At 37.9% G+C, this 20,749-nt stretch overlaps 1 protein-coding gene across 1 annotated transcript in view; it reads right to left on the bottom strand.

Moving 5' to 3' along the window:
• Nucleotides 1–20,749, bottom strand: part of cdh13 (cadherin 13, H-cadherin (heart)) — a 352,089-nt gene that overhangs the window by 106,818 nt on the left and 224,522 nt on the right. The gene's annotated exons all lie outside the window — the stretch shown is intronic.

The raw sequence follows: 20,749 nt of genomic DNA, 5'->3' as shown, positions 1-20,749 counted from the left end.
GATGGTATTAGGCGGCGGTTAAGAAGTACACCTCTAATGATTAATTACACATGCTGAAGCGCATAGCGGGGCTCTCTCGTGACACCGCTAGTCGAGGCGAGCGGTTCCACTTCACTGTTCGGTTACACCAAGTTATACGACCTCCGTGTTCGCAGATACACACACTGACACGCATTCGAGTGTGTACCGATGCGCACACACAGACACGTACAACCTCTTTCTCTCTCACACACACACACACACACATAGGCTACTTACAGAAAGACAAGCACCCAGACGAGAGCACTCATGCTCAGCTTTATGAAGGGCAACTTTATGTTTTAAAAACCTGTTAGTTATCAGATGGTTTTGTTCTTGTCAGTTGTTTGTTGTACCTGTCAGTTATAGGCTAGAAAAATGTAATCAAATGGCAATCAACCACATTAATTGAAACGCTGACATTCAAAGTTTGGGGTAGATACGTTTTTTTTTTCATACTTTTATTCAACAAGGATGCATTAAATATATTAAAAGTGACAGTTAAAGGGGTGGTTGAGTATGATTTCACTTTTCTAACTTTAGTTAATGTGTAATGTTGCTGTTTGAGCATAAACAACATCTGCATTTACAACGCTTAAAGTTCAAAGCAAAGGAAGATATGCTTTTTTTAAGGACTACAACAAACGGCTGCTAGGAACTACACGACATTCCTCACGGGTTAGTGACATCACCAACCCTAAAATGTACATAAACCCCGCCCCCGAGAACAAGCAGTCCATTTTGAGAAGAGGAAGAGTTGTTGTATACGAGTACATTTGTGAGTCAGCTCAAACTTTAGCATCCATCTTTTCACATGCAATAAAAAAGTCACTCTGTGTGAATCTCACAACAGTTCCTATACGAGCGATTTATAGATTATATGACAGAATCTGCTAATTGAAGATAGTTAACTCCACATCAGCAACATAAATTCATCAACTAACCATTCAGAGACGTCCTGTTGCATTCTACATGTTGTCACTTCTTCTTGAATCTCTCCATCTTTGTCGAACTCCGTTCGAATTTTTTCGAAAAGGCAGAATTTTTTTTTAGTGCTGTGTGAGGTAATCGGAGCTGCTAACACACACAAGCTCTTGAAACCCCGCCCTCTGTGTCGGGAGCAGCAGCTCATTTGCATTTGAAGGGCCAGACACAAAACTGTGCGTTTTTGCAAACCCTCAAAAAGTGACAACTTTAACATGCTATATAAAAATATCTGTGGGTTATTTTAAACTAAAACTTCACACACACACTCTGGGGACATCAGAGATTTATTTTACATCTTGTGAAAAGGGCATTTTACTACCCCTTTAAGACATGCATAATGTTATTCATCAAAGAATCATGAAAAAAAATTAATAGAGTTTCTACAAAAACATTAGGCAACTGTTGATGATAATAATAATACATGGGCACAAAACAGCATATCAGAATTATTTCTGAAGGATCATGTGACACTAAAGACAGCTGAAAACTCAGCTTTGACATCAATACATTTTAAAATATTAAAATAGAAAACAATGTAATAGTATTTCACAATATTACTATTTTTACTGTATTTTCGATCAAATAAATGCAGCCTTGGTGAGCATAAGATTTTTTTTTTTCTACAACATTAAACATTTTCCAACCCAGAACTTTTGAATGGTAGTATATATCAATATATACTGAGAAAAGCAAATTCATGCCTAATGGACTCTATAATTAATTGCATACATTTTTATTCTATCACATACTTTTTCTTTTGAATATTCAGTATATTTAGTATGTGGACATGAACATGTAAAATAGCTAAAGCAAACTTGTCTTTTACCTGTATTTGTCCTTCAGAAATGTCTAAACACCAGAAGAAAGTACATTTGCTTGAAAAAGATAAAGAGTTTATGTCTTTTCACTAGAGCTCAGTTAAATCAATGACTGTTTAGCAGCACTGCGCATCATTGCTCAGCTAAAACCACAATTCAAACAAGATTCAAAGACATTTGAGTTAAAATTGAGATACAATTACTTCATACTGATCTGTACAAGATTGGGAACTCTGTAAACTGACCGTGGCCATTAGGGATGTGGTATTGAATCACAAGTAGCTAAATCTAGTTTTGGCTGTCTGTGAAAAGTAGTCCTGTCCAAATAGGGCTTGAAAAACAAATTCAACCTTGTTTATGTATAGAATGTATTTATAATCAAGAAATTTTACAACTGTACAAATATTTGAATAGCACAATGAAACTAATCACCACATGACCACTTGATTGTGAATCACCGTTCAATCTGGTTCCCGTAGTTCTATTAACATGTTGTCCTCCTGCACCCTCATAAAGATAAAAAAAAAAGCCTTGAGGTATTTAGCGCTCATCAATATGAACCATGACAAAAGCCATCAGCTCCCATCAGCACACACATAAATCAACAAGCGGATCTAATTGGCTGATGGGAAGGGCCAGAAAGTGAATGCAAATCACTGCTACGCAATTATGAGGCAATTATGTCAAAGCTGAGCCCAATTCAGGAGCTATTGTCTTCCTTTATGAAGTCCATACTCTCCCCAGCGCCAAGCCGGAATCAATGTTAACTACATTGGAAGGTTTAATGGGAGGACCTGAAATGGCTAGACTTGAATCTGCGGGTCTCCATTACTGTATTATCAACTCTGTTCATCTAATTGGGGCTATGGGATCAGTCAGAGTGAGGACTTTTTCTTTCTGGCTCTTTCTTTCTCCCTTTTAATTCCACCATCTTGTCACACTGAACAAGAGGCAGAACATTGAAATGAATAATGTCTCATAAAATGCCTGACTTGAGCGGTTAATTTGATATCAGGTTCAGTGTCTAACTCTGCATTAACTAAGGCACACTGTTGGCATGCTGAAATCAACCACAGTATCAACCGTCCCCAACCCGTCCCCCACCCTTTCTTATGCCAAACATTCAGACTTGCTGTGGCTATACCTGCAGCAACGTCTTTATCTGTTGCACACACTCTTCTCGTCCTCTCATTCTGTCGCTCTCTGATGTAGCAGAAGAATGTGTTGTTTGGAAGATCGAGGCATTTTAGTGGGCATCTCTGCCTTCTGCCAACAGCTGACGCCCGGTGGGTGCCAATCACAGTGCCCCACTCCAGAACCGAAGGCAGTGGTGTACCATCCAAAACCGTGGGCTTCTCCACAGGGTGCCTTCCACTTCGACATGGCCCCAGCTGCCTAAAATCAAGCGCTAGCTAAAAAGCGGGGCCCTTCAGCTTTTGTGGAGGAGAGGTTTTACATAATAACAACTCAAAGTGTGTCAAGGCATTAAAAGGGCATATTTATATCCTGATAACGACAGTTCGGGCCAGAAGGCAAAGAAATCAGACCCGTTTTCTTCATTCTCTTTCTTATTCTCAATCTGTTGCTCTTGTTCCCTCTTTTTTTCTTGTTTCTTCTCAAAGGCAGTGAGTTAAAGAATTGCAGTGGGTTATTTGCTAAGTACACACGATCTGGTTTAACAAAGCACTAAAAATATTGAAATTGGAATTTGAAATGACATTTAAATTAAGTCAATGGCTGTTTAAATCCAAATTGTGAATTAAATGTTTAATTTGCCTGGCAAAATGAGGGTTAGTTTAATCAACAATGAAAATTATTATTGTATGAAAAAGCTGCTTTATCCACAAATTGTTTGGTGATATTCAGATTATTATTATTTTTTTCATAAACTAATGTTTATGGACAGGCAGGATGGGTATAACTTTAGAGACTAATTCAACAACAAAAAAAAAACTAAAAATAAGAACAACTCTAAAAAAATATGTGCACCACTATTTGTGGGGTGAGGTTGTGGAACGGTTTGGAGCAGGTGTTAAAACATTGTACAAACATTAAACAGTTTAAAAAGTTGTATAAAACATCTTTATTAAAAGGATATGAGGATGAACAGATGTGATTGTGAGTGTGGGTTATAATACTGATTGCATTGGGATGTCTGATTATAGGGTGATGGGATGTTTGATGCAAAATGTAAAAACATTGGTTGGTGTTTAAAAGTACTGTTGTTATCTTGCTGAATATATAATGATATATATACACTGGAATATAATAATATATACTGGAACTATTTAGATTTGTATAGGGGTGTGAAAAATAACATGTTTCTGCTTCATCCCGCTCCTATTCGGACATATTGTAATTATTGTTTATAATACCGTATAGATATTGTTTTTCCTTCATATGTTGCAACATGCTTATTGTATTTTTATATTTTATTTTATTTTTATCTTTAATTGCTCTAAATAAAAGAAAGAAACAAAGGAAACATTTTTTTCCAAAACTTTATTTCTTATGCAAGCTATTCCTTTAAAAATATTACCACCGTTGGAAAGTAGGCGGTAAACAGAATTTTAATAATAAATAAAACAATAATTAAATGCTTTTGCATTTGGTGCACTGTATAGTTTAGCAGAGTTTGGGCTTTTTAAAGAGTCGAATCAGGTGCGTGAATCTCAGTGGTAGAGCGATACTGCACATTCCCATAATAGTATGCTAGATCCCTGTCAACCTACTGTAGCACAGAGAACCGCAAATCACATTCAGCGCTAATGTTGCGGCTATTTGCATTGTTAACAGTAACATAATTCCTTTAGGTGCTAAAACAATGCAAAAAACTTGTGAAAATTAAAAAAAAAAATACATAATTAGCATTAGGAACAATTCATTTTTAGTTCCCCCCTCTGTTCACAGTTCTACAGTACTGTATAAAAAAAGAGTTGGAAAAGAAAGTAAGGGCTACAGTGTGCTAACACAAGGCCGGTGTTACACATGGCACATCCTCTATTATAGACATCCAGGGAAATCAATATGACTTCAGGATCTCATTCACACCGGGGAAGCCAACGCACTGTGTGATGGGCTTTATAATAGGAAGAACGGGGGAGAGATTGAGACAGGATGAAATAATGATGGAGCAGGTGTGTGTGAGCGAGTGATCAGACTAGACACCAGGATGAGAGAGAAAGAGAGGAAGGGCGAACGGTCCACAGGGAAAGCAGACTATGAAGATTCTGGACAAGGGATCACAGCACTTTGGACTCTGGACTTCGACTAAATTAAAAGTGTACAAATAATGAGGCTAATTTTACACCTGAAATCTACAGAATTACTTTTTTTTTAGTTCAGAGAGGGAGAAAGATTCATCCCAAGGACACGTTTCAAATTTTTCGGGACATTGATTGATCATTGCATTGTCTGGGGTGCGAGACTTCAAAAAGCACAAAATTCTACAAAAAGTCTGTTTTTTTTATAGTCCATCTCTGCTACATAGCAACAGGAAAGCACAGAGCGGAATTGCCCTTCATTTTGGGAGGTAATTCAATACATCTAGCAGTTCTAGAGAAAGATAAATGGACTACAATGTGGAATGGAGCACTGAGGTGAAATTTGCTGCCTTCTTGCCCTGAATGGACCAGCTGACTTATTCTCCCTTGGTTAAAGGCACTCAAGTGAAATTCAGCGCTCTGTCTAAGAGAAGTCCGCAGGCAAAGTCCGACTATTCAACGTTCTCATTGTTTCATTACACCATGGCGAGTAAGCACCATTTTTATAGAAACCCCTGAACCGCTGGGCATTCTGCAATTTACTCATTCCCTTACAATGTAATCCCAGAAACAGTGCTGCATAAAGAAGAAACACTTGAAACTCTGCATTCACACTTTCACACACTGGACCTAAGGGAAGGAGAACATGATAATTTAAGGGATTTTTGCAGGTTACACATTTACTGCTCAACTAGTAGCCCTCAGCTAATGGTTTATTCTTATGACCAAGAAGATGGAACAAATTGCATGATTTCCCTCCAAATGATGAACAGTTTACCCCAAAATTGAATTTTTGCCAATATTTTTTCACCCTCATATTGTTTCAAACATATATGGAGCACAAAATTAGAGTCTTTTCCATATAACAATGGCTCATAGTGACAACGAGACACAAAAAAAGCACCATAAAAGTACTTTATATGATATATGACTCTTCTGTAGTAATATGATAGCTTTGTGTGAGGAAAAAGTGTTGCATCTTAAATAATCAGTCCAATCTGTGAAATGGATCAACCAGTTCAATGAAAGTGATTTATATTTAAAAGACTGATTTGTTCACTTATGCACTTTCTGAGTTCAACTCACTGACTCAATGATCTGTTTCAAAAGCTAATAGCTCCCTGGAGGGCAAGATTATCCCTGAACAACAATATACATTTCGAAGGGTTTCAAAGACTTATACAGAGCACAGGTCATCTGGACTACTTTTATGATACATATATGATGCTTTGTGTCATTGTATTTTAATAAAGCAACGTCTTTGTGTTTACCTTTTGTGTTCTAGAGAACAAAAAATAACAGCATGTAGGTGTGGAATGACAGAGTGAGTAAATAATGATAACTTATGGTGAATGGTTTCCATAAGTACAGAACACTGCAGCTTATTTATAATTGATTCATTCTAAAGCACCATTTTTCAGATCCCAAAAGGGAATACAAAGTGTGTAAAACCTCCACATTTTGAGAACATGGATGATTTACATAACAGGTGAACATTGGGGCATCAGTAAAAGGCTAATAATGAACTACATGCACTTGGCATTGTTATGGTATTGTATGCAAATGAGTTAATGCATGCAAGTTCTCATCAAACCACAATCCTTTCCACAAATCACTTCCACCATTATATTGTTATCTAAACTATCTATTGTGACTGATACATATTTTACCTAGCAAAAACTAACTTAGTTTATCAGAATTGAAGCTAGTGATGCTTAAAATGAAAGAATCAATCTCATTCCAACAAGATTCAGCGTCGTAATAACCCACTACGCAACCTTTTGTTATAGGATAACACCAGTGATTTTACATCGGACGTCAAGTGGCGACCCAACACAGTGCCAAAATTGACTTTCAGAACAATGAAAAATGTTTTAAAATCAAATCCTAACCTCGCACTTCCACATTTTTATGTTCCATTAAGCCTCTGAAGCTCTGGTACCTCACATAAAGTCTCACAATGCACACGGGCAAGTAAACACAGAAATGTAATCTGTGTGTCCAGTTTGATCCCAGGCCTGCATTGGAAAGTGCTACAGCATAAAGCCACACATCATTCTCTCATCTCGTCCTTGTCTCCAGTTTCTCCATTACTGATATGAAAGAAGAGAGCAAGAGGTAGCACTTATTAACACGGTATGTGTCTGCGTGTGTGTGTGAGATGAGTGAGAGAGGATGAGATAGCAAATGACAGAGAAGGAGAAGACAATGTAAGGGTGTTTGGAAAAAAATCTAATAAAAGCAAACAAAAAGTGTCTTTACACTGCATGCAAGCAACACCTGAAGTGTCATTTGTATAAAGACAAAGATGTAGAATAACTGTATTTACACAAGAATAAATGGCCAAACGCAGCAAAGTTTTAGTAGTGACAATCGCATAAATATGCTTACGTGAATCCTCTATTTTCAGGTTGAAATGCTACAATCTTTGACTATGTGAAGGTGGTCTAGTAAAAAGTGACAGTAACACGTCACTCTTCCCATCCACCTCTTCGCCTTTACAACATACAGCTGACCAATTAAATTGTTCCCATCACTAAAACATGCCATTCTCTCATTCTATAAGTTTCCAGTGCAAAACCACGCTACTGTGTCACTGATTTCAGCTCAAACAGTAGCATTTAACTGAATATTTTCCTTCGAAAACGCCAAACAAGGGAATTCTACACATTGAATCAGTCAATAATTTCTATTTGAACTGAACAAACTCTCAGAACAAATTGTCCAAACAACTGATTCACTAATGCAAATAACATATCATTGCCCCAACACCAAAATGTTGTGTTTGTTGGGGGAATTCGTCTTTATTTTAAAAACAGCACTATTGCAAAAAAAAAAAGCACATTTATTTTTACTCAATGACCTTGCTGGTTCAGGAAATGGACACCACTCACAGGAACAAGGATGCCAGCTGATTAGGGAGCAAAATGTCACCTAAACAATTACTATTAGCAACACATAGTGTGTTCATTTTCTAATAAGTGCCCCTACATAACATGCTCTGGTAATGCAAACAAGGCCAATAAGGTGGACGAGTCTGTGTACATGCAATGGAAATGGATTGGAATGAATATCATCAAATGAAATTGTGTTCAATTAGATAGTAAATTTGTTTGTGTCTGCGTGTGTATATCTGAGGGGGAGTGCAAGAGTATGTGTGCAGTCATGTTCGGATGAAAAAAATCTAATTAACACCTCTGTGGGGGCTTGCTGCATTAGCTAACTGTTTCACAGTGTATTTGAAAGCAGCAGGAATCCGTTTGAATCCTGGCAGTGCGCAGCATATGCACGGTTTAATGGACACATCGCTGTGGCGTAAACATAATGTGCATCTTACTATATCATTGATCATCAAGCTAAACCATGAGTCCTCAGAGGGGCAGGATTTATGTATAAGGAGACATTGAGGTCAACCAAAACAACATTTTGCTCAGCCATCAAGTCTTGCAAAGCAAACAAACAGCTCAGACTATATAATTTGCCTGACCTAATATAAACCTGAAATTAATACAATCCAAGTCAAGGGAGAGTGAAGTAAACTGTGCCATGCTTTATTTACATTGTCCTCTAGACTCTAAGAAATATAAGATCATTGATTTTTTTTAGGATGTCTGCAAACTGAAGTTACAAGAGCATCTTCAATCAACCAATCAGCCAACCAACCAACCGACCAATCAATCGACCAACCAATCAACCAACCGACCAATCAACCAACCAACAAACCAACAAACCAATCAACCAACCAATCAACCAACCAACCAACAAACCAACCAATCAATCAACCAACCAATCACAACCAGTGTTGGGGAAAGTTACTTTTAAAAGTAATGCGTTACAATATTGAGTGGCTGTAAACAATTGCGTTAGTATGAAATACTTTTTATGAAACCATACGTTACTTTTGCATTACTTTTTCTCACCTGGGCTTGCTTGTTTATTTCTTAATAATAATAATCTAAAAATGCATTTGTTTTTTCTGCAAAGGTGAAATGAATAAGCCTGATGGCAAAGGACATGCAAATTCACTCCTGTACAGAAGAGGGCGCAGCTCAAACACACCTTTCTGCTGTGCTGCCATATATATAGTTAGTTGTGGAAATAGTGGGCGCACATTGTCACATTATATCGTGTCTCAGTCACAGGCAGCTGAACATGGTGGACCCATTCTAAATATATAGTCGCCTGACAAAACTTAGCTGGATTAAGTAAGATATTCTTACTTCTTTTTTTCTTCTGACCTACAGCTTCCATCTTGGAGTTGCAATAGTGGACGGTGTCTGACACCTCATCAGTTGTGTGTGTTCACACACTGTGCTCTATAACCTGACAGCAGGCAGAGGCCTCATGATACCTTTCTGACAAACACACTTGCACAATCAGCCCAGAGGTAACACTTAACAATGACAGCAGCATGCATGCTAACACAAGCACATGTGGGGAACTCATCGAACACAGATCGGAGACTGCAGCAAATGGACCACAGCATGCGAAGACACAGCCAAAATTCTTCTCTCAGAGAATCCACTATGCCCCTGGTCGAAAAAGTGCCCGGGGATATTATTTTCCCTTTTTTACCGAACAAAAATTGCTCTCTGTTTCCCTTTGTGAACTTAAAAGTCAACGTCTTTCCCCACAGCGTCCACAGAAACTCAAAGGGAAAATAAATAATAATCTCTGTCAACATCACGGCTGACGAAAGCCTAAAGACGGAGTCTTTGGATAAAAGAGCTTTGACAAAACCAAAAAAGTCCCGCTTTCTGAACGAGAACATTTCATAGATTCATGAGACCACTGTCATTTACATGTCAGAGGCTTTCAGAGCCTTGCAGCTTCAGGACAGAACCGTGGAGAATTACTGGGTCTGTCAACACTGAATTGCACTTTCAAACCCAAGATCCCTTCACCAGAGGCATGTAAAACAAGACAGAACAAAGTTACGGAAATCCCAGATCTTTACCTGATGCATCACCCTCCAAAACTGTTTACAGAATCATTGACAGCTCAGGGTCGGAACCTGTCCGCCTCGGTTACTTCCTGTCGGTTGAGACCCCAGCAATGAACTGTCTCCTCTGGGACCCGTTCTATAAAAATAGCTGTCCGTGTGGCTTACAGAGCTCAGATCTAGTTCAGGTCCCAGGACTCTTGGAGCTGTCTGAACGGACCTTTGTTGGCCCAGTGAGGTTTAAGGTGATGTCCCAGCACATATATGATTGCTTTGAGGATTGCCTTGAAAGCTGGTTAACCTGGAAGTAAAACTAATTCTGAAAAAAATACATTTGCAGTAATATAGTTTCAGCTTCAGACTGTCCATGACCCACCCTTAGTAGTAAGAAAGCAACTAGTGTACATTATATCCCTGAGCAGAATTGTACATTCAAGTGTTTTCTGAGCCGTGTCTAGTGACGGTGATCAGTGGCAAACTAAACCCCAACTTGTATAAACAGGTTGGTAATTTTACATGACACCTAGACGATCTCTTCCTGTCTAATTGGGTGGTTTTGGCCTGAGAGCAAACAGTCAAAAGAACAGCAAGTCTAACACTGTTGTGTATTCTCAAAATAACTTTACATTTTTAATGCACAAATCGTGTACTGTATGTCACTTCACTTTACTACCTTGTACTATTTTGATCTGTATTGGACCAAATGAAAGGTAATACACATCTGAAATGTTTCTTTAGCATCAAATCAGCATCTTAGAATGATTTCTGAAGGATCATGTGACACGGAAGACTGGAGTAATGATGATGAAAAGTCACTTTTGAATAATTACATATATAAATTACATTTTAAAATATATCAAAATATAAAACAGTTATTTTAAACTGTAATAATATTTCACAATATTGAAGCCTTGGTGAGCAAAAGATAATTCTTTCAAAAGTATTGAAAAATCTTACAGACGCTAAGCATTTGAACAAAAGTGCCTATTTTTTTATTTCATTGTAAATATCGGAAAATCTGCACCGTAAAAAAAAAAAGAGCACATTACGGTTGTTTCTAAAATAATGAACCATCCAAAGTGGAAACAATGACTGTGACAGTATTGTGAGTGGGAGAAAAAAAAACAATTAACTTAACAATTAATTAAATCTGTTCATGATCTATGATACACTTAATGAAAAAAGTACTAAACCAAGTAGTCTACGTGTTTTACAACAAGTCCATTAATCTACTGAGGGATATGGTGATTTTTTTCTTTAGTTTCACAAAGTCTAATTAATCATTCCGGTCTGTATCAGCGGACAGATTAAATCACAAAACGCTGCATTTTAAAGTCTATATCGGGATTTCAATCGGTTAATAAAAAAATAAAAAGAATCACTAAAAGCGCTCTTTAATCTTTCAAAAATCTTTGAAAAAGGAGTTTTTTTAAAAATCAGTCTAGAAGTGTAAAACTGATAATAACAGACTTTAACTGTAATACAATCTTTGTTTGCCAAAGCCCACCACACATCTTGCCCCTTCTACCAGTACTTACAAGTTTCCAGAACTTACACAATGATTTTACATCACATGGACTATAGTCTGCTGACATGTCAAGCATTAAAATTCAGTAAAGGAAGAACACACTCTGTGCACAGGGATAAGCAATGAATACGTAGGTACCTGGCAGGCCATGATTTGGCCATGGGAATTGGAGATCTATCGAAACAAGCTGCTTTGAAGTGTCATGTTCCCTTGTTGAGGAAAATTCATACTAGAATTTGACATGGTTCCATCACCAAAGCCTTGTGATGAGCTACACTTTATCTGATAACACCCCGAGGACAGGCATTTCACACTGTCTCCCACAACACACAGAAACACAAGTGGACGCAAATCATTGGGCTAGGACGGATAAGACAATCCAACTACACATAAGGAAAAGAGAAAAACTATATTATGTGCAGTCATGCCAGGCCAGTTCGAGTGGCAGCAGAGACAGGAAGATGTGTGCCATGTGCATGTGTGTGTTCAGACTTTCCACTCAGCTCAAGCTATATTGAGAGACAGTAGCTGATGGTGCAAAACTGACAGGCCTTTCTATGCAACATCTGCTTGCGAGCTAAACATCATTAAGGCGACTCACACAGATCTGACATCTCTGCAGTATTCTCTGCTTTGATGGGCGTCAGCCAGCCAAAAGGACAGTCGAAAACAATACAAAGAGCTTTGAATTTGACATTTCAAGTCCCAAACATTTGCATTTAGTAAAATGCCACTCAAAACTAAAGCAATAGATACAAACAGGTTCAGCTGAATTAATTTCTTGGGGGGGCGACGTTATACAACATTTTGGCATTTTAAAATGCCTCTTTATTTAACTGAACATGAGCCGTATGCAATGCATTTTCATCAACATTTCTTCCCTGCTCTGAGCCAATTCAAAAGAAGCGAGTCCTTTCAACAGACATATCTATGAATTATTAGGGACAGTCCATCTATTTCACAAGTCTGCAAATGAAACCGAAAACCTATTAGCTTGTGTTTGTTAAAACGTACTCAAAGCAACCAATAGACCAAAGATGTGAGAAAAGAGATGGAAACAGAAAATGAGGAAACATGGAAAGGAAGGAGGGAAACAGATGAGCATTGAGAAAGAACAGATAAAAAGACTCCTGGGGATGAGAAGCGAGAAAGAAGAAAGGTGTTGATGAACAGTTTAAGGCAGGTGGTGCTAAATGAGATATGCAACAAAATTAAACAGGGGGAATGGTAAAAAAAAATTGAGAGGGAGAATTTGATTAAGGGCGTTATACATGCAAAAGCAGGGTAAACTGTGTTGTGTTTATCTCAATCGCATTCTCCAAGCGTAGACCAGACGATGAGTGCCTCGGGTCAATAATTGAGAAACCAATATGGTTCCTCAGAGATCCGAGCTGTAGCCGGCACCCAGCATTCAGTAACGTTCACATATCTCGCAACGAGTGCGGTCCAACTTACATTTAAGATTGAATTCTACCTGCAAGCTGGAAATTACGAGAGACACTTCTTTTATGAGAAAGAAGGTGGGAAAACTCATTATCATGAAGCCATGGGAGCCAAGTGTTTAATTGGAGAGCGAACGGAAAAACTTTGCGAACAATGAACAAACACTCAGCTGTCAATCAACACAATCTCTTAATTGAACATTATGTTTTGCACACTGTTTACTTGTATTTAGGTCTTTTTATTACAAATAAATGTAGCCAACTGCTCAATTTCCCTCTGACTGCAGTACTAAAACTAATCAAAACTTATAATGGACAAAGTATTCGTGACAATATAATTTTGTGACATCATGCATATAAAAAATAAAGGCGATTTTTTTTTTGAATTCAGGTTATGCCAAGTTTATTCACAAAAAAAAAAGAAGGAAATTCTGTCATTACTCACCCTCATTTCGATCCAAACCCATAAGTCCTTCGTTCATAAGCTTTCTGTCCCTCCATAGACTGCAACGTTACTACCACTTTCAAGGCTCAGAAAGGTAATAAAGACATTGTTAAAATAGTCCATGTCTACAGTGGTTTAACCTCAATGTTATGAAGCAACGAGGATACTTTTTGTGCGCAAACCCCTCCAAAACAACGACTTCTTCAAAACAAAACAATCTCTTCTCCTCCATGTCAGTCTGCTACGTTGTTCACGCAGTGCAGCGCTTCCGGGTTCTATGTCAGAACGCTGGCTCGTTATTGGCCAGCTCCTGCATCAGCAGCACACGCATGCATGGTGGTGGTGCTCAAGTGATCAGCGTCGGCCAACATTGAGCTGGCGTTCTGAGATAGAACCTGGAAGCCCTGCACTGTTTACTACGTTAACAGCGTAGCAGACTGACAAAGAAGAAGAGTTTTTTTTCTTTTTTTCACATAAAACGTATTCTCGTCGATTCATAGCATTAAGGTTGAACCACTGTAGTCACACAGACTATTTTAACTATGTTTTTACTACCTTTCTTGGGCCTTGAAAGTGGTTATGACGTTGCTGTCGATAGGGGGTAAGCAAGCTCTCAAATTTCATCAGAAATTTCTTCATTAGTGTTTCGAAGATGTACGAAGGGGTCCATACGGGCTTGGAATGACATGAGGGTGAGTAATTAATGACATCATTTTAATTTCTGGGTAAACTAACCCTTTAAGATGCATTATAAGGCCTGTTTATAATGCTCCGTACTTCGGATGAGACGTTAAACCGAGGTCCTGACTCTCTGTGGTCACTAAAAATCCCAGGATGTCTTTCGAAAGAGTAGGGGTGTAACCCCGGCATCCTGGCCAAATTTGCCCAGTGGCCTTTGTCCATCACGGTCTCCTAATCATCCTCATATACTAATTGGCTTCATCACTGTCTCCTCTCCACAGGTAAGCTGGTGTGTGGTGGGCGTTCTGGCGCAATATGGCTGCCGTCGCATCATCCAGGTGGATGCTGCACATTGGTGGTGGTTGAGGAGATTCCCCCCTTCTATGTAAAGCGCTTTGAGTGTCCAGAAAGGCGCTATATAAATGTAATGAATTATTATTATTATTATTATTATTATTATTATTAATTGTTTACACCTGGTCACTTCATGTGTTTTTACTGGTCAGATAGCAATCTGAACATTAAAACAATATGTCAAATTACACTCGGCCACATACTGTAAATGTGTCTCTGCAAAACGAATATAAATCCAATCTTTAATTTCAGCGTTCTATGCAAATGTATTGAACGTTAACGAAAATCTACCGATACGAGTTACATTTTATTTATCATCAGCTAATTTCAAGATCAACGACCACAATCGGCATCAGAACTGGTAAGATTATTTAGCCTCACTACTTTAATGAAGATGATCGTGTGTTGAGCTTCAGGATTCTACACCGAACTTTCAGTTTCATTTGTATCTGTTTGCCAGCTTTCCTCAACTCATCTGCGGCAGGCCAAATCTGTGGTGGTGCGTGTTGCAGTAGCGCTGTCATATATGGTTTCCAGTAGCCTATAACACACTCTCACATGTTTAAAATTGACATATGTTGCTCCAACAACCAGAAGCATTTACATATGTCTAGTTTCATCTGGAATGCACCTCGAACCACCTCCTAAAGTGGTTTGAGTCATTGAAATGGTGATCAAGAGACATTTGTTTGTATTGCCTATGCTGAAAACATGTTTTTTTATGAAAACTATAATGTTTTCAATATTATTTGATTAATAGAAAGTACAAAACCAACATTTATTTAAAGCAGATTATATATCGTAAAAGTGTTCACTGTCACTTTTGATCAATTGAATACATATGTGCTTAAAATATTTAATTACAAATAATGTATTACTCTTGAAAGGTGTAAATCTGTTCGTCACACATATCTAGTAAAACAGCTTCAGAAGGATTGGAATATACCATTATGAGTTGAATGAACTATTTTAATAGGGCCTTAATAGAACATTGTGTCCTTTTGGAGCATTACAGGCCACTGTATGCTTAAGAGCACCCTGAACATCTCCTGCTGTGTTTCATCTCCTGAAGAAAAAAAAGTAATAAGGGTAAGCAAATAATGACAAAATGTTCCTTTTTAGGTGAACTATTCCTTTAAACTTCTGGTCTTGTATGATTACAGTATTTTCAGAGACCTGGGGAGTTTTAGACAGAACTAGTCTTGCCGTTATTGCCTCTGAAGCTTAGCTCTAAATCTTATTGCTTCTACTGTCATCAGGTCTCAGCTTTTTCCCTCAAATTCGAATGATGTAGACTATTTCCTCAGATAGAAATGCAAATGTTGAGTACAAATGGAATGTTATTTTCTTGTCAAGTTCCTAAGAATCAGTTTTTTCCTCTTGCAGTACATACAGTTCGTGCATACATTAAGGATGAGTACTTGATGAATGCGAAATGGACTCAGGCGTCGACATAAATGAAGCACAAAGATGAAATAAAATAAAAAGTTCTCTCTCCACATTTCTCCCCGTCCCTGTTGAGCTATTTGCTTTTTTTTGTGGCTCTCAAAGGAGAAATGGCTATGTTTTACATGAAAGTCATCTTTTGCTCTGGTTTACAGCCTACGGCAAGCCATGAAGTCCACACAACTCCAGCTGAGAGACAAAAAAGATACGACTTTATCAGAAGCTGAGTGACAGAAACCAAGTGCTCATCTCTAATGAATGCCTTTATGATGCTTCCAACTCACTCTCTGACTCCATATCACACATTCGCACAAACAGACACCATCGTGTTGCTTTTACATCCAATTTTAAAAGTGTTTCGCGGACTTATGCCATAGAGGAACAATTATAAAATCCACAGATACGTTTTTTTGCTCTTTGGTTCTTTAGAAAACCGACTGTAATGATGCTTTACATCAGTGTTTCCAAACCTCAAGATGATTCTTAATAGGATACCTGAGCTTGTTTATCCTGCACAAACAGTTCTGAGGCAATTGTCGAGAAACTTTATCTATAAAAGACCTAACAGTAAACATATTTATAAATGAAATCCAGATGGAATGTTTAACAAAAGTCATTTGCACTTTTTTATAGTGGAACTTAAATAGCTTAACCATGTATGAAATATCACCCATGTGAATACAGTACTGTACATTGTATTTTCAACAACTTTTAATGAGAAGTTATGAGTTGCAAGTAACAAAGACTTGCATGTTTACTAAAGTACAAATTTAAATCTTCCTCTGAAGTACTTCCTGGGGTATACGAACCATGCTTAACTAATACAGGTTAATACATGAATCTGAACCTTTAGGGCCAGATTTACTAAACAGGGCAAATTAGAATGAGAGCCCAATCCCATAAAAGCGCCAATGGGAGTGGAAAGTGAGGTTGACATTTTGTAATTTTCTTCCCCATTCATGAACATGGTTTGACATACTTATATGAACAATTCGATGAATGAATTCGAATTGTGATTAGTTCCCCCAAGATGGAGGTCAATAAGGACATAGTGGGTTTTTTTCTATGAGCAGTGTAAAAAATAAGAAATCAGTTTCTTTGACAAACATAGTACATTTATTACATTGTTTACATTGAGGCCGTCATCACACATAAATGGTCATGAAAACGCATCAATATTCATGATCATTCACGCATCCCTGCACAGCCTTTGTGACACAAAACAAGTCTTACCAATTTGAAATCATATTGTTATTTGAATGAGTGGGCAGGATGGTTTTCACACTGTTTAGATGGAAAAATTGTAGGCTACAAGATCCAGTTCATGGGTTTTATGGCCTTATTTCAGTGACTCAAAACTACAAACTTTATTTACATGCTGCTCACATATTATTTAGCAGAGTTAGTGCTGATTACAGTGTAATCAGACTTTTGCCATGAAAATGTTATAAGTAACGGAAATATGCACAAATGTCAGGGCATGTCAAAACACCTCAGAACCCATGGGTTAATGCTTTGTCTGTGATGAGAGGGTATTGTGTCCTTCAAGGAACTTTTCTTTTCCTCACAATATGGAGCAAAAGACACAGAACGACCTCCGATATGAGTGATCATTTTTAAATGAAGCACTCTTTAACCTCCCAATAGACATCCTCAAATCCAAAGACACCTACTCACCTACCCACACATTACAGCTCTTAGAAGTTTGTTCCACAAACTTGGGATATTTATACACACAAGGATCACATCAAAGAAATAGCTTGCCAGGTCTCCCTGACGACAGATGCCATGGAAACAAGGTCTAATGTGACAATATCATATTAGTAGTCTCATAAGAATATGTAACACAAAACAGTTGAACTCTCAGATCTAGAACACCGTTTCATTTGGTGTAAAATAAATGGTCTTCTGGACTGGAGAGTAAAAATTGTGCGCAATCCACATTTGACACAAAGTATCTTCACGGCTTCATTAGGAATCTGATATCATCCCAAAAAAAAAAAGAAAGAAAAAAAAACTGTTTCGTAACAAACTTCACTCACCACAAACTGGTTTAAAACGTTTCGAAATGTTTCAAAACACAGCAGGATAACAGCAGAAAACTCTTATTCAAGCACTGTCTTCAACCTCTCAAAACAGACAAACTGGTCATCACTGCATACAAAAAAGAGAGTGGTAAACTTTATCTGCCTCTTTGCTTTTCTGTCTTTCCTGCAAAATGCAACAATTTCTCCCCTACTGATGCAATCAGCAGAAAGACTAAAATGCACAGAAAAGTGGGGCAGGGCTTTGTATTCTTGCTAACATGGCATTTGGAGGCTTGGCAAAATCGTTTTTTGTTGTGTCTGCGCAACTCACAAGTCTGAATGGCAGGATCAGAGCTTTAAGCACAAGGAACCCTGTGGATTGAACAGCTTGTGATCCCTGTTTCACCTTGAGAGTTAACCCTGTGATCTCTCACACATTTAAGAAGTAGTAATTGAAAATTATGTATTTTCACTGGAATATATATCAAATTTAAAGTTTGTATTAGGCTGCTAGTTGTTCTTTTTCCATACAAAGAAAAGACTCAAATATATAGTGGTGAGAAAATGATGACAGAATTTAAATTGTTGGTTAACTTTTCCCTTAATGCCAGTATAAATCCAAAAATCACTAAATAATATGAGTGAATGAAACAATCTCAGAGTTCACAGCGGACTGCCTTAGTCCTGATCTCTCAAATATTCCTTGCTCACAAGTTCACAGAAGTCATGGCTGAGTCAGCACTGAGCTGAAATCCTCTCAAGTTGCTGACACTTGACTATGTATTCTTTCTCTTTTATCAAATCCTGAAAAGAAAATGGTACAGGTTGAGAGTTCAAAAGCCCAGGAGCTCACAAAGCCCTTAAGTAGAGCTCTGGAGGACACAGAAGTTACCTGCTTTTGTAGACTATATTCAAAAAAGTTTAGCTAGTGACACCAAACGAAGGAGTAAAAAAAATCAACCTATGAACAGATTATTTAAGATGGAATGGGGAAAAGTGTTTTAACTAGACCTGGGAAAATCAGCATGCTAATTTCTGCGATTAATATGGACTGTACACTCTAAAAAACATTAATATAATAAACACAGCATCTGTTTTTATCATTTCCTGAGGCTGTGCTAATGTTTTACTCACCTACTTCCTGTGGCTAGCATTGTATGCTTATGCTAATTCATGCACATACATACTCTTTAGTTGGGTGGACTTTGATTGGCTGTCAATGGTTTTTGTTTTTGTTTTTTAATCCATGCTATTTAGACACGTTTGAACACGTAACTCAACCCCATCCCTAAACCTTCCCATTATATAATATAAAACACAGGATATAACTAGAGGATGCGACTACAGGCAAAATGTATTTTAAAAGTACAATATTCAAAGTGTTCCGAAGCCAAACAATTGATTTGTGTGAAGAAAAGACCCACAAGCGATCACCGTCTCCTCATACGCCATAGATCCTATGCCCGCATTACAAAATTGCCACCCTGTAGAAGTGATATATCAGCTTTGATAGTGAAATGGCACTGGCTCTCATATGCCTTGTGACCGATTGCATCATTATGTCCACTATGATTGTGAAATGGCATTGGCGTCTCGTGACCGACTGCGTCATGCTAAAGAGTCGGTGTATCTTTTGAAAGAGATATGACTAAAATAAAATAAGGTTCTATTTATGAAGTATAGAACCCTCATTTAATTTTAAGATTAGAAATGATTTCATCAAAATAAAACTGAAAAGATATTTGACAATCAAATAAAATACCCCAAATACTTATAATTATCAACACATGCAACTTGTGTTCCTTGGAAGGATGCCATTAGAAAGATTAAAATATAAAGAGAGGAGATTTAAAACATCGTTAATTTACACATTACACAGTATTACGGAAACCCTTAAACTCATCAGAATCATCACTGGACCTTACAAAGACATCAGCACAGTAATAGGCAATCTTTTGTCCTCAGATAACCAGTTACTTAGACAGAATTACAAGCTCACCCAGTCATTCTCTCTTGTCAGTTGAGCTGATACAGTTGCTGTTCCTCCACCCACTCCATCAGACTTACTTCAGTCGCTCTGTGGCACGAGCTAAGCCATCTAGATCTCTTGAGTGCTGTCTGGAAATCACTTTTGATGTTCAAAACTATGATGCGTGAAACTATAAAAGGCCTATGTAGTAATTAAGAAGCTTTTTCACTTGTGGAGCTATAAATGCCATGCTTGTGTTTACCCCAGGGGACAGAGTAAACCTGAATGCATCTTGACAAATGCAAGGGTGGAAAGCAATTCAAAGTCATTTGAGGAAAAAACGTCAGGGAAATATAACCAGCCTTCCTCTTTTTATTTTGCATGCTTTATTAGTTTCATAGCGCTTCAGGAAGATCTATTCGGATGTCTGTCAAAGCGGCTGGGAAGTTGGGGTGAAAATAAGACAATGAAGCACATTTAATTTACAATACATTTAGACTTGGCTTTCTTTGAATATCTAAATCTAAGGGATTGAGGCCGCCCAGGTGGAACCGAGAGGCCTATTGATTACGCTGTGTGGTGGTCTGTATGTGCACAGTTTGTTCTTGCTGTTCCCTCCTTTCATTCGGCACCTCTACACCTGCCACCTCATAAATGTCAAACCCACGGTCGCCTCTAAGACATTCTGCTATTGATTTCTTTCCTTCATTTCTCAACTCAAAAGAGGCTGCCATGACCTTATTCCTTCTTCTACTAATGCAACGCACGTATGCCTCTATAAAACCTCTTTTACTGAGCAGGGAATGTTGTGAGATTTTACCAGACGGCT

The sequence above is a fragment of the Phoxinus phoxinus genome (genome assembly GCF_949152265.1).
Source record: "Phoxinus phoxinus genome assembly, chromosome: 8".
Lineage (NCBI taxonomy): Eukaryota > Metazoa > Chordata > Actinopteri > Cypriniformes > Leuciscidae > Phoxinus > Phoxinus phoxinus.
The sequence above is the reverse complement of the archived record's forward strand: the minus strand, read 5'-3'. Positions and strand labels throughout refer to the sequence as shown.